The following is a 15,532-nucleotide window of genomic DNA, read 5'->3' as shown; positions in this document are numbered from 1 at the left end:
ATACAGCAGTATAGCCAATTAGAACTGTGACTTGACCTCAATACTAAACAAAAGACAACAAGAAAGATGAATATAAGCCAAGAAATACTATGAAAAAAACTGTGGTAAGAAAGCAAATAAAGAAAGCCACATTCTTATTGATCCACTAAGCACACAACAGATTCACAGCATTTCCCTTTAATTAAAAATACTGTTAACAAATGAGAGCTGGGCAAACCATATCCTAATACAAATAAATTTTCAAAATGGTGATTTGCCCTTTTAAGACAAAATCATAGCTAATGTAATATGGGACAAATTCTCTGTGCCTGATGACTTCTGAACTTCTTATCCATGGCTGCATCAAGTCCATATTTGGTCCAAATTATTTTAGTTTTATTATTATTTATTGCAGGTGATATTTTTCCCCTTGTTTTATTGCCACCTGTAAGTACCTGTAGTTCCAGTTTGTTCTCCTGGGCAGCATTTTTTAAAGTCTAGTCACTCTGTATGCCCACACAATCTCACCTCATCTCATTTCACCTTGCCAGGCACTTCTATATGACTGCAAAAGGCTTTTTGTTGAAGAGGGAGAATTTCTCACTGAAGATTGCTTTTTGTGAATTCATCCATGAAGTGGTTTTTTTTTTTTCCTTATGTAGATGTATATTCACATGTAAATGAGTCATATTGCTGGGGCACCAGAGAACAGCACAGAAGCTAAAAATAAATTCCCATTGTCCCATACTGTTCTGGGTACTGGGGTTTAATATGACAAATTTTATTTGCTAGTTTTCTATTTTTCATTGTATTTCCTTACTTTTTTTTTTCTTAGTATCTTTTGTTTCAGCTCCTTTGTTTTATTTTATACTGGAAAATTTATCTGTGAGACCTTTTAACCAAAAGAAATTGTTCTTTCGAATTTTGTAAAAGATTTTGACTATTTTTGTGGACACTTTAGTCTCCAATCAGATGTGAATTACAATGGCTTGCTCTTATTTTTTAGGCTCTGTTTCCAGTTTTCATGAATGCTATCTTTGAGGCAAACAGTTTTATCAAATATCCTTCAAGAAATTACCATTAAGGGAAAATAGAAGAGAGAGAAATGGTCTAAATTAGCTCTCATATTACTGAACAAATTTGTTGTTTCTGTTCAACATCAAACTTGTGTAACATGCCAGTAACAAAAATCAGACTCAAAGCCATAAGAGGTGCTGAAGTGATAGGTGACATCACAGTCTTTTGTCCCAAAACCATAGGGAAGAAGAGAGATTAACTTAGCAAGAGATCAAAGAGCTGAAAAGGAGGACCTTCTATGTCTCAGGTTAACACTGTATTACCAAAAAGGGTTTTAGCTGTTCTTTAAAATCAAGGAAGGAATGGTTAAATGCTGGCAGTCAAGGAGAGATATGCATACTACTTCCACTAACAGAAGGTGTGCTCAATACTGAAGGAATCAGATGTTATCCACAGCTCCATTTGAATTTGCAGGTCTCTATACTTAGGCGAAAAACAGTGGATATGTATGGCTAAAGATACAAATCCAAAATCCCAATAACCGCCACTTTTTTTTCTGGTAAAAACTGTTCTTAATTTGGGTCAGTAGTCCTCTAATGACTAAAAAAAAAAAAAAAAATTATTTGCGGTAAAGCACAACTTTTGAACAGAAATCTGCATAGTGAGATCATGTTCAGACATATGCACATTCATGTTCATTTAATATTTTCCTTTAACTTGCATCTTGCAGAAAGATATTATTGCCATAGATATTTTAAATCTGAAATCTGTTCAGCCATCTGAATTACTGGATAAATCATTGGAAATATAAAAATATTATCATATTGATGTGAGGACAAAATTCCTTTAGTTAAAAGGTATTTTTAGCATTTCTTTGGTTTCATATTGTGCTTATTTTTACATTTAAAACAACAAAAAAAGAGACTGAATTAATTCTTAAGATATGCAAGCAGAAGTGTTTGTAGAATACTTTGGAGACTGTAAACATGGTTGGTCACAATCTGATCTCAAGTACATATGTGAAGTATTGAAGAATTTCAGTAAAGTTAAATTAGTAGTAGAATCTGTCTCATGGATTTGTTTTAGGATTGTTTTCAAAGATCAAAGAACCTGAACATTATACTGTTTGAATTCATTGTCTCCTCCCAATTAGATAAGGTGAATAAAATCATTTCCATATCTTGAATTTTCAGATACTATGGCATACATACCAGGAATATAATAGGAACCTGAATACAATCTGCCTAGAAATTCCATCTACCTTTGTTACCATAAAAAAATGGATATCCTGAATGCTTACCACTGGCCACATGATATCCCCAAAAGGCCTCTGTATGTACTTGAGCATACGTTCATGGTTAAAGTACCAGAAGCATGATGTTCTTGCACCACTGACTCAAGCGGCAGAAATATACTTGAGCCCAAATCAGAAGATAACACTGCTTACACATTGATTTGCCTTTAATTCCTGATATATTCAAAAGCAACTTTGAAGCTTCTCTAGCTCACTACAATTGTTTTTCGATTGATTTTGGATTTAGCACTTATGCATATATGCATACATATGTGTGAGTGTGTATCTATATATTTAAACTGAGACTCTATTTACCATGTTATTATTATACATTACCCGTTATAGCTCTTTATCTCTCACCCTGATTCTAAAACCATACTGACGTGTATTTCATCGATCTTACATATTATATGTTTTCATTCTTTTTTTCTGGGCACTTGCACAAACATCAGGACAGTTAAAAGTATAATTTGTTTAATGAAAATAATCCTATATTTGAAAAACACACATATTTGAAAATACATCTATTGTCTACCAGAGTTTCAAGAATATATCTTTATTTTCTTTAAGGAAAATCTCTCTCTCTTTAAAGGTCAAGTGTTAAACAGCTAATGGTATTCATTTATAGCTAACAGTCACTTCATTTCTGTTATGGGAACTCTGAGAACTGGCTTGGTTTCCTAGCTGTGATAAAATGTAGGTTAAGTATGTAATTTATTATTTGTCCTTCTGTGATTAATTGATAATTTACAATGCTGATTACTTAATAACCCAAAATATTAATCAGCAGCCAGTTAAACAATAGGACTGGGTTAAATGGTTTAATATCAATGATCAAGTGGTCACTGAGAGGAAGAAATTCTTTCAATTAAACAGCTGACTTCAGATTTTGCTGTCAAATTTTCCCTGTTAACCTCACCTTCCTACTTACTGCTGAAAACTCAGAACTGCTCTGGCATTTCACCAAAATCAGCCCTCTAAAATGCTGGAGTCAAGATTTTAGTTGAGCAAATGCCTGCATTGTTTCAAAATCCATGGGAAATTCCACATGATCTGGAAAATGTTTTGTAACACTGTCAAAAGATCTTTAGTAGGCAAACGAGTAAGACTGCAGGTCACTGTGTAATAGCTGATCAATCCAGTAATTCAAAATAATACTGCAATGATAGCTAAACTTACTGTGTGCTATGTAAGGAAATTAATTATCATCCAATTAAGTGTCCAAAAAGTTCCATTTGTATCATCTTTTGTTTCCATGGTGAAAAAAAAATATCCTGCTTCGAACTGGTGTATTTACTTTTTAATTTCTTAGTGAGTATTGGGGGAAATATCCTCTTATTCTGGGGCCACCATAACTTAGAAAAGTGTTTTTGCTCTGTGGATTGAAGATTTATTTTCATTTAATGATCAATGAATTGCTGTTGTGGTAATTGTGTTCTTATGTTTATTAAAAAATAGCATTCAGTTTCCGTATATCTCTGTTTAATGAATAAAGACTTTTTTTTTTTAAATGATGTTACTGATGCAGCTTTTGCAATGCCATTTTACTGAGCTAATAAGCATGTCCTGAACTTAATTATTGTATTGCTAAACACAACACATTGCTAATACATACATGTATTGCTAATCACATATTCTGTGCTTTAGTTGGTTGTAGTGTATTGTGTGTATTGAACTGTAATAATTTACTGCATTAGATAGTCACCTTAAGAAGAGATAAGGACTCAAGAAAGGAGCAGAGTGGGCAGTCAGATTGTAATAAGTTGCTACGGTATGTTTCACTTTAGTTTTCCTACTGAGGTTAGCTCAGCTGATTGGAACATGGTGCTAATACTGCCATCATTGTGATTTAGATCCCCATACAGGCCATTCCCTAATGAGCTGGACTCAGTGATCCTTGTGGGTCACTTCCAGATCAGAATATCCTGCGATTCTGTGATAGTCTAAAATGACAATGTCCCCAGACTGTTCTGATCAGTCCAGAGCTACAGTGAAAAGCCTGGAGATGCAGAGGTGAAGTTGCTGAGTAGTGCAGCAAACATCTATAATCCTAACCCTGAGTACCCTGCTTCAATCAAACCCAGTCATGTAATAGTTAATTACACTGCATGGGGAAGGCTTGACTAACACTTGTTTCTGCTCAAGCACAAATGATTGCTATTTCTTCAGTGTAATCAGCAACCAAATCTAAGAAACCCCAGAGTTTTAGAACCATCAGTTATACTTTAAATAACAAGTTTGGAAACTGTTATGATATTTTATGAAATCAAATAGTATGTTCATTATAATCAAATGCTAAAAAAAATCAGTTTGATACCTTTACCCAAGGTAACTGGAAATTGCAGTCCATACTACATTAATTGTCTGAATGCCTTCGGCTTAGTAATTTCCTCCATCAAGCACTTAATCAGCATTTCTTCATGACCATTTTGCTTAGTTTGTGAGAAGAGCTTAAATAGAAGCTGGAAAAAAAACCCTGCATCAGGTCAAAAGCAAGTTCATAACAGCATGTTTATTGAATAGATCCACAAAAAGGTATGTCTTTCTCAAATATTTGGAGAGATAACTTGGCCATTTATCTTCTTAAGTAAACTGATTCATTTTTTAGCATATCCGAAAAAGTAGGAAATGACTAATGTTAGGAAATAAAGTTTCAGCACACTGTAATACTGCAGATAGAACAGAAGCTATTCTATAATTTTCAAGAAACCCAGTCATGAAGTAAAAAGATGCTACCTCAGACACCATCAAGACACAGGACATTATTTCTCTTCAGGACTGATATTTAAGGTACTATACTCTGTATGGCAATATTTTTATTACCTGTCCAACTACATTAAGTTTTTCTACGTGTAGTGCTGCATTTATGCACATAACCTCTTCAGTTGCTCTCACTAGTTTTTTTATAGCTATTAAATCAAATGATTTTTTCTCAAGCTGTGCTATGTTCCTGGCCATGCGTAAAGATAGAGGAGACAAGATTGTAAAAAAACCCCAAACCACAACTAAACTGAATATAGTTAATAGTAAGCATGAACTATAGCTGTGCGAAAAGACGTAAAGAAGTCTGTAGAAAACCTACATTAAGTAGACTTTGAACATATTTTCCCACTGAAATATTGTTAACATTATGTACAGATGCAAGTGTATACAAATAGACTGCTTGTCAGAGCCCATGGAAAACTTACTACTTATGAATATGGTCCTCCTACAACTCTCAACTCATTTCTGTAATTAGCTTGACTTCCACACAGCTCTGAATAATTTATAAATAATTTCAAAAGAAGCAAAGAAAAGGTCATATATTACTAAAACACTCTGGTATTTAGATTTTTTAATATTACTATGATAATATTATTCCATATGGAAAAAAAAAAAAAAAAAGGTATCCAAAACAATAAACTCCAGGTTCATTATAAAGCTTGTTCATTTTTTCTGTTATTGTTTTGGAACAGGAATGGTAATAGATGGTGAAAAGAATTAATGGTGTATACACAAACAAAAATATGACATGAGTGTCAACACTGAATTTGGGTTTGATCTACTGGTGACCATCTGTCCATCTTTGTGCTTGGAGAAACAGAGGACTTAACTGCAGCAGTAGATAAATCCTGTATCTGGTCTTTTCGTCCCTCATGTCAGCAGAACTGCTTTGTAAACTCCCACAATCTCTGATATTTTTTTTTTCTCTCAGGAGGAAGTTTGAGCTAAGAGGGGCATTTTCACCATATTGTCTTTGGCTTCTGGTCCAGCAGTCTGCTCCAGTTTTTGGTTTCAGTGGAACAATGTGGAAAAAAAGGTTGGCTGCATTATGATTATAATTAATGACATCAATTAATCAGAAGAGAAACAAAAGTTCTTATAATTTTCAAACATTTCTACGCTATGTTTTGCAGACTAAAATGATAATGTCTGAGATCAGATACAGAGAGGCACAAAGACTCATTTGTCATAGCTCTGTTATTAACAGTAAATGACATTGTGGTGTGAGTATACTTTGAAATTAAATGGTGATACAGTCATTTGCTGGAACATGGGCAGACATGACAATGATTCCACAGAAGACTGTAAAAAGGATAATTTTCGTAAAATGAAATAGGATTTAAACTAATATGTTTACTTGCCATTATCCTTTTCAAATTGAGAAGAGCAAGTGCTGTAACAGCTCAGGATTCTAAGAGGCAGTGCTCAGTGATGTGCAGATGGCCTTCTGTCTTCTACAGATTTTATCATCTTCCTGCAGACAGCTCTGAACATGGACTTCAGGCCTCTTCTGACTCTTTCAGATAATGATGTCTAAATATTGCTGTCATAAAATAGCAAATGAAATTCAATACTAAACTTCCACTCGTGTGTGTCTTCAAATTCTATTAAATTTCCATCAGAGGAAATTTTCTACTGATAATAAAAGCAATCACTGGCATTTGGAATAAACTGAGATTGGTTTAAAAATCATATATAGAACAAAATTGTTTGGGCTGGAAGTGACCTGAAGGATCATCTAATCTGCCATGATCCTTCCAGTGTAGCAGGTTGCCCAAAACTCCATCCAACATGGTCTTGAACACTTCCAGGGATGGGGGCATCTATAACTTTTCTTGCAACCAGTTCCAGTGTCTCACCACCCTCACAGTGAAAAAGAGATATTTGTATTCAAAATATATTCAGGAAGTAGATAGGTACAATTGGCATCATGATGATCAATGTCATGTTACAGGGTTTAATGACTATTTGTTTGAATATACTCAATAACGATAATAATCAAAATACTAATTATTGAACTCTCACTCTTTTATTACCTTTGTAAAGTAAGTTTTTCTTCTTGGCTGTAGGTTTTTCAGGTTGGACTTAAAAATAGAAAACAAAATAAAAAATTAAAAGAAAAAAAAGTAAAAGAGAGAAAAGTAATTAGATTAATCAGATTAAATGAACAGAGAGAGCTCCCTTGGCATACTCTGATTAACTGATATGGCATGTAAGAAATACAAAAGGTCATAACCAGCAAAAATATTGACTTGTTGAGACAGTGATTTTCAAAAGAACTACAGAAAAGTTGCACGCATAAAATAGAGAGGTGATGAATTAATAGCAAAACAAAGTCAAGATCCATGATAATGGATAGCTAAAAGAAGCAGAAAAAGCAATATCCATATTCAACTGAAGTGCAGCACAGAAAGGAGCCTGCAAAATGAGAGGCTTAGCTCCTGGTAACCTACTGTGAGGATCTGACCTAGGAAACTCTTGTTTCAAGATGTGATCAAGTAGACAATTTAAGTATTAACTGCTCTGGTGTTACACATGCTCTGTGAAAAAAAATATGTCTTGACGGGTGGATTATATTTTTGTCTCTCTTCATCTTGAGGGATGATATCTGAACTCCTAGATGAGGACCTTAGAGAGCGCCAGAATTTTCAGTTTCTAGAGGAAAATATGTGGGTACATTCAGCAAAAACAAAGGGACATTAAAAAGTGGTGATGATCAACTGGGCTGAATGAGAGAGATAAAATTTAAATCCTGCTACCACTCAGTAAAAGCAAGAATAATTATTTTGTGCAGAAACATTAGAGAATCAAAGTGAAACATTCTGCAAATGCATACAACACTCATTTGGTACAGGGATTCAGTGCCCCATACAGAAATGAGCCCGAGCAAGCAATGGAACCTAAAAAGTGATCAAGAATCTATATTAACATCTAAAATACCAATATACAAAAAATCAGAAAGTAAGAATAAAAATGCTCAGATGCTACAGATCACTGAATAGAATAGCTTCTGGATTGCATCACTACAGAGCAATGTGCAAAACTCAAGTAAACCCTGTGAGTAATGAACTCATGCCTAAATCCAAAAATGAACAACAGTGTAATCAATGTGACAACAATGAGTCAACAGTAATGAAGTTTTCCACTCCAGTATGGCAAATAATAGATGATTCAGAAAAAGATATTTTTAAAAAAGCTGAAATAAATTTTATAATACTTATCTATTTATCTATTTTATAGTAATATTTATATTAATCCTTTAAAATCAATTCTGAATTGCCATTCCTTACCTTAAGATGTAAGAAAAGAATATCTGAGTCGTGGTGATTTTCTACTGCAGTATAAACTGGAATTTAACAGTGAACTGGTCTCCCTTAGTGTTTCTCCCTGATCTCTTGGCAAGCCACTTAATCCTTCAAGACCACAGCAAAATTAGAATAATAAAACTTTTATGATCTGTTTGCAGTTTTTTTGATAGCAGATCTGCCATACACCTACATGCATGAAAATATTTAGACTTAGTGTTCTGAAAAACTATCTTGCAACCATGGTACCTGACACTAAAGGCAAAAGTAATGTAGTTAGAGGGGAAATATTTGATAGCACAGGGCATTCTTGGAGCACATTTGCATATGTTGTTCACATGTTTGCATGTTTAAGAGAGACTGGAGTTAAAGCGTAAACTATACCTTTGAATAGAGATAAGGCTATGATTTTCAACATGCATAGAAATTTAGGCTGGGTCTGCCTAAATGTTTCTAGGGTGAGTATGCTGTTAACCAACACCAATGGCTTTTAGTATTATGTTAAATAGTAAAAACCCAAAATCAGAAATAAGAAACCTATTGCAAGAGTGTCCTGTAACTGGGCACTTAAGAAGCAGTTGAAACTCTGGTGAGCTGAGAACTTTTCACCCCAACGTGTGATGCACCCTTTCGCAGGAGCTGAAATTACAAAAATCTGTGGGCAGGTCTGTGGGAGTTATTTTCACTGTCTCTTGGTGGCAGGCAAGGTGAGAGGGACAGGTGCGTGGACTGAGGGGAAGCTTAAAAAAGCAATTTGTAGTGCCCTATCACATCAACCTAATTCAAATCTCAGTACCAACAAGACTGAAAAATATGAGTGAAGGAAGGCTATTGAGAGAGGAGGGAAGCAACCATCTGGCATTGCAGTGGCTTTCTGGAGATGGGGATTATAAATGGGGTTCATTCCATTGTTGAAATTAAGTGTCCTTTTCTATTAACTTTCTAATTAGTGCTTTTCTCTAGCAGTTAAATCAATATTGTTTAACAAATTGCTTGGACCCTCCTGACAAAGAGGAAAATTCGATGTGAGCCTGAATTTTAATATCATTGCCCAAAATTCAGAGGATTTTGCCAGAGTTTTGAGCCAGGACTTTTTGTGGTGACATTTTATTTCAGCCCAGACCTCATTCCTGCTGATCAAGTCAGAAAGGAACAAAGACTTATCTGAATACCACTGAATTAGGAAAAATCACAGGGTGCCAAAATGTGCATAACAACATCTGTATTTGTTTGGTCATGCCCCACCCTGCAGAGCCTTATGGATCTTCACTTCCTCCACACTGCTGAAGAACTTAAAATGAATTTGGTGGAAGAATTCAGCTGAAAATACTGGGGAGATCAGGCTGACCATGTGAGCCTTGAGTGTGCTGCTGGGCATAGTTAGCAGTCTGAGGAGAATCAGGGAAAGAAAACTTTCTGCCAAGGTGTTTGGAGTGACATTGAATTTTCTCTGAACTGCTTTATTTCTGAGCACTTAACAAGTTTAAGAGCTCCATCTATTCAGTGGCTTTTCAATTAGTAAAATAACTCAGGAGCACTGGAAATCAAATTTGCATCCTTTGATAAACACAAAGAAAAAGTGCTACAATTTATTGGTGATCTGGTTAAAAGCCTTCCTTTCTGTCTCTGGTACATAATAGAGACACATACTTAAGAAGCACTGCCTGGAGAACTTATTTCAAAATGAGGAAGATAGCCGTTGACAATAAAAAATATCTTTTCTTGTCTAAAGATTCACTACTTCCATTCTTTCCAGGGGCAACCTAAAAGAAATCAAGAGCACCGTCTTCTACAAAAGGAGGAGTCCAGCAAACTGTCACAAGCTTGATGTATTTCTCCTCTCACCTCAGGACTATCTACTACATAATTGGCAGTAAATTGGTGTTACTTCTTACTGTGGCAAATCCCTTTGTGACTTTTATATAGTTCAGTAGATGGAGGCAGAGAGAATAAAAAACCAACAACTACAGTGCTTAAGTGATATCAATAAGAAAAGAAAACTAGTGACAAAAATCTTCTTAAAGAAAAAAAAGGTAGAAAAAAACTTTGAATAAAAACTGTTTCTATGCATCTGTGTTTATTTTCTGTCCTCTTGTTTAAAAGGGAAAATAGATTCAAAACTGACTGAGCATTTTCTCATCTTCCCTCGGGAACTTGGAATTTTATCTGTTGGATACCTATAAACACATACCTTGCTCAGGTCTCTGATATGTGTTCTTAACTATTCAATCAAGAATAAAGAAGTTTGTGTACAGGAATTCCAACACAATCAATTCTTGATTGCTTTTTCTTATTTGCTTATTGTTTCTTTCTCAGAGAGGTTTTCTGGACACAGTCCAATGAACTTAAAAGAAAAAAAAATTAGATGGATTAAATTTCCTTTTGTCATAATGTGAGGTTTAGATATGTACTGAAATGTTCTCATGACAGAAAAGCCAATAGCTTTTGCAGAAATATATTATTTCTATTAATGGTACATCTTGTTTTACCTTGGCATGAGATAAGAGAATTTGATAGTTTTCAGATATTGTTAATGACAAAAAAAACAGTTTAGGAAATTTATACTTAAAATATAGTAAAGGTCCAGATTTATCTTCCAGGAAAATTTTTTTATAGCCCTGATTCTACTTCTGTTTTAAAGGTCAAAGTAAAACTAATATATATAGTCAGGTGCATACTTCTGGATAGTCACTGAGGGAATGGGAAGGATTTAGTCTGCAACTGGGCTTTAGTTTGTTTCTGAATCACACAAGAAAAAATCTGTTAACTCACCTTTGTCTGCTTATAATGGGTAAAGTAATTCTGCAGATTTATGGAATTGCATTATTTTTAACTTACATTTCTATTTGGTTTTCTGGCCTATTTATTTTCTCTTGGAAACTAATACATTAAAAAATCTTAACAGATTATTCTGATTACCACAGATGTATTAGATCTGACTGAACTGGAGTTCATTTTCCCATAGAGCCCTCACACTGCTGTGATTTGCATTGGTAGCTGGAAAGGTGTTGACAAAATGTGTTTTGGCTACGGATGAGCAGTGCTGGCACAGCATCAGGGCTGTCTCTCTAACATTCCCACCCCCATCAAGGTGTTGGGAGTGGGCAAGATCCTGGGAGGGGACACAACCAGGCCAGCTGACCCAAATCAACTACAAGGATAATCCACACCATGTGGTGTCAGCTCAGATATAAAAGCTTAGGCAGAGAAGTAGGGTGGAGGGTATTTGTTGAGAGTAGTATTTGTCCTTTGGAGCACTTGCTGTGTATGCTGGAGTGCTGCTTTCCATGAGGTGGATGAATATTGCTTGCTGATGGGAAGTAGAGATTGAACTTTTTTTTTTGCTTGCTTATGCGTGTGCAAGCTTTTACTTCCTTTGCAGTAGTAGACTGTTTTATTTTCACTTATTAATTGCTTTCTATCTTATTTTCTCTCCTCTGTCCAGATAGGGAGTAATAGAGCTGTTTGTGGGCATCTAGCATCCAGCCCAGTGTAACAAACAGCCTAGAATAGTTTGTTGTTTATGAAAAATTCAATAACAACATTGTTTTTTTAATCTAGATATTGTGGAAGTCAGATGGTGGTTACTTTGGTTTTGCTGGAAAGCACTTAAGGGTTTTTATTATCGTGTACTCATCAAGAAAACCTCAAAAATTTTATGGTATTTGAAGCCATGCTACGTCATATTGCATAGATTTTATTCCAGGTAACCTTCTTCACATCAGTTATGGTCATCTCCTAGAAGAAAACCCCGAAGTTTGGATATAGTTTTTTCGGTTTTGTCAACATATTCTACTAGTTAAACTGTGGGTGAATAATGAAATTTTTTAAATTGTTTTAATATAAAATGTGTCTATTGTATAAGTAGATCTGTGGTAATTGCTATGTGAAGTGTAGATTGTAACTCTATATAGAGACAGACATATAGTTATACCTATTCTAAAAATTCAGTGATAAGAAACAAAGAGGCAACTCTGACTTTGTTCACATCTTTTTCAGTGAGGGTCTCCACTGAATAAAGTAAAAAGTAGATAAGATTTTAATAGCTTTTTCCTCTCTTCCTTTCTTCGGACCACTAGAAAGTGCTGCTTCTGAAATAAATTTTCCTCTTTGACATAGTGTTGAATGCAATTATTTTCTTTTATGGAACAGTTCCTGCTAGGAATGAAAATAGCAAAAAAATCACCCAGTCTGACCAGAATCAGCAGTAAAGTTCCCACTGGCTTCAATATCTGTATGCCTAGGGTTTAAAATTCAGCACAAATATCACATGAAGGAACCTCGTAATTTTTGTTTTTTCTTCTTTCTTTTATAATATAAATTAGAATCTTTTGTATTTCTTTGCAAATTAGTTCTGGTCCTGTATTTTATATGAATGGAATTTTCAAAAGGCCTCAGGATAGGTGTAATGCAGTTTCTCCTGGAGCCTTTAACGGTTTTGTCAGTAACCCAAAGGCATCATGAAATCTAATGGGATTTTAAGAAACCCACAAACCCTCTCCCCTCCTCCCCTCACACCCATTCCTCCACTAAATGTTATGGTTAGCTTCATTCTAAAAGAAAAAAAAAAAGGAAAAATTATCAATTTATTATTTCATTATACTACTATTTTACCTAATAAATTAAAGCTCTGTTTTTTAGTTTTGTGCCTTATTAATTTTTCCACTGTTTATAACCATTATTGCTTTGTATTTATAAGAAAAACATTGATAAAAACTATGTGGGTCAGTAAATGTTCAGCAGTAACCAAGCACAAGCAGTATTAGAGTAAATTGTAACTGTTGACTGTATCAGGAGACTTTTGTTATTGACTTGTTTGCTTCAGAACACTTTATGTTGCTTAGTCAATAAACAGAGCAAGTGACAGTCATTTCTTGATTTTATTCTATTTTCCTAGACTTCCATGCATTGCCATAATCTTGTAACTCTCAGTATTTCTCAATATCTCAACATTTCACAATATGCCATTGTAGAATTTGATGGGTTTATGTTGACACTCCTTTCAAATAAAGCAAGAGTCATATAAACAAAACTTAGCCTGTGGCAAAGCTCAACTGTTGGCTAGGGAGCAATGTGAACTGCTGAAGAACCAGGCTTTAGGACAAATTAGGTGTTTGTTGTTGTTTTGCAGTACTATCAAAAAACCCATTGCTGCAGGGTCATATTGGGGAAATAATGCCAATTAGCAGTTCTGCAGAGTACCTTCTTTGTAGTTCCATGCATGTAAATGTAATACACATAAGCCAGTAAGAACTGGAGAAAATGGGGCAGATATTTGTTGTCTTGGGTTTTTTTTTTGTTTGTTTTGTTTTTTTTTTTTTTTTTTGGCATAAAAATGAAAAGGAGCCATTATAATTTAAGTTCCCACAGCTGAGTGACTACATTGTACTCTCACAGTACTTGAACAACTCATTCAGTTCTTCTGATCAGGGCAACGAGGAGAAAGGGGAAAGAGTGCCAGAAAACACCTTCTTATTTTAAATACTTTCTGGTGAGAAATCCTGCTGGAAATTGCTGCTTACTAAACTTACCTTTCTACTGTTTCTTCCTGTGGATGTATACCAGAAAGAAAAATGGTAGGGGTTTTTTGGTTCTTTTTTTTTGGTCTTGGAAAGCAAAAAAAGACAATTATATGGTCAAACACTTATATTTTTATTTTAATTGTACCTCTGAGAATGTTTGGGGTTTTTTGTTTGTTTGTTTGTTTGTTTTTTAATTTCGTTAAAACATCATACAGATTTTGGTCAGGCTGACTCCTCCATCCCTGATGAAAAGTTGAGTTATAATGCAACCTAAAAGTCTAGAGCTTTTAAAAAATATATATCTGTATACAAGTTGTCATGTTCAAGATCTGATACCAGCTTCTGGTTCAAAGCTTAGAGCACTTTATACTGGCTCAAGTGCTACTCAAAGGGTACTCAGCAGAAAGCAAGTTGTGCCAAAGATTCTCCTTTCTGTTATTAATTATTGAGAAGTAACACCTAATTCAGGTAAAAAACCTGGTTTTTATTAGCTGGATATTCAGTGGATCTGTCTATTCCAAAAAGTATATTTGTACGTAGACTTTTACATTCAATTCTGTATTCAGAAAAATGATAAGTACTACTCCCACATCCAGATTCTACACCATTCTGAGTCATCTCTATGAATCTCTTAGTAAATTAAGGTACTTAATTAACTTCTGTCAATGCTAAACTTGTATACAATCATTTTCTCACTGATCATTTGGGCAGATCTGGGATATAAATATATTACAGGTAGCTCTGGGCCAGATGCTGTTTACTCTTCAAAGAACACTAAGGATGAAATAAAGGTGAGAAGGTGTGAGGCCACATTCTGAAAGCAATTCTTCAGACAGAGTCCAATTTATCAGTCAGTGTGATTTTATCTCTACAACTTTCTGAGAATCCAGAAGATGCTGCCATCTCTTTGAGGACATTTTCTTTCGTCATCCATATGTATCCAGTTGTGCGCACCAGGGCTTAAGCATATGGCTGAATCTTTGTGTGCCCTTTCTATTTTGAAATACATAGGTATATTTTCTATGATTTTTTTTTAAACTAAGATAAGTCATCCTTTTTATATACAATTGTCTGAAAACATGTCTCAGTGAATCCATGGTGGAAAGATAAAGTAAAAATACTCCAAAAGATTAAATTAATTTGCATCAATAATTAATACCTTGAAATTTTAAATTAAGTGATTATTCCACAGCGATAAGTATAAAAAAAAATATCCAGAGAGAGTTTGCAATAACCAAATAATTGACTAATCAATTAATCATTTTACATACATTTAATTACTCAGAAGCATCAGAGAACAAACAGCTTTTATATAAATGGAGCTGGAATTCTAGTAATTAAAAAAAGCTAGCTGTTCTTTTGGTAGATAAGGTGTTTGCTATAGTTACAAACAAACTCCTTTTTCTCTGTTTTGATAAATCAACAGGAGAATTCAGGTATAAACGTGTCCTGTTAGAGAGAGATGACTTTAGCTGATTTTCAACTTATACTATTTCTTTTTAATGAGAAATTTGTGAGCCTTGGGTTATATTATTACGGTGTAATAATCAATAATTACTTGCAAAGAGTCTACTTTAAGACATTCATGTGGCTAAATTTCTCTCTACCAATACATTTGCAAGTAGGTAGCTCTTCCAAGAAGGGCACTAAAT

At 34.5% G+C, this 15,532-nt stretch overlaps 2 long non-coding RNA genes across 2 annotated transcripts; one reads left to right on the top strand and one right to left on the bottom strand.

The window, feature by feature from the left end:
- Window positions 1-4,736: 4,736 nt before the first annotated feature.
- Window positions 4,737-10,533, top strand: LOC136291795 (uncharacterized). The gene is made up of 3 exons (XR_010721731.1): window positions 4,737-4,825; window positions 5,985-6,089; window positions 10,115-10,533. It is a non-coding gene; the product is annotated as an uncharacterized lncRNA (long non-coding RNA).
- Window positions 6,464-8,536, bottom strand: LOC136291794 (uncharacterized). The gene is made up of 3 exons (XR_010721730.1): window positions 8,344-8,536; window positions 7,090-7,137; window positions 6,464-6,596 (listed from the first exon to the last, which is right to left on the bottom strand). It is a non-coding gene; the product is annotated as an uncharacterized lncRNA (long non-coding RNA).
- Window positions 10,534-15,532: the final 4,999 nt, after the last annotated feature.

This window comes from Chamaea fasciata, unplaced genomic scaffold, assembly GCF_029207755.1.
Source record: "Chamaea fasciata isolate MVZ Bird 193981 ecotype frontalis unplaced genomic scaffold, bChaFas1.0.hap1 SCAF_7, whole genome shotgun sequence".
Taxonomy (NCBI): domain Eukaryota; kingdom Metazoa; phylum Chordata; class Aves; order Passeriformes; family Sylviidae; genus Chamaea; species Chamaea fasciata.
This window is presented reverse-complemented; position numbering and strand designations above follow the sequence as displayed.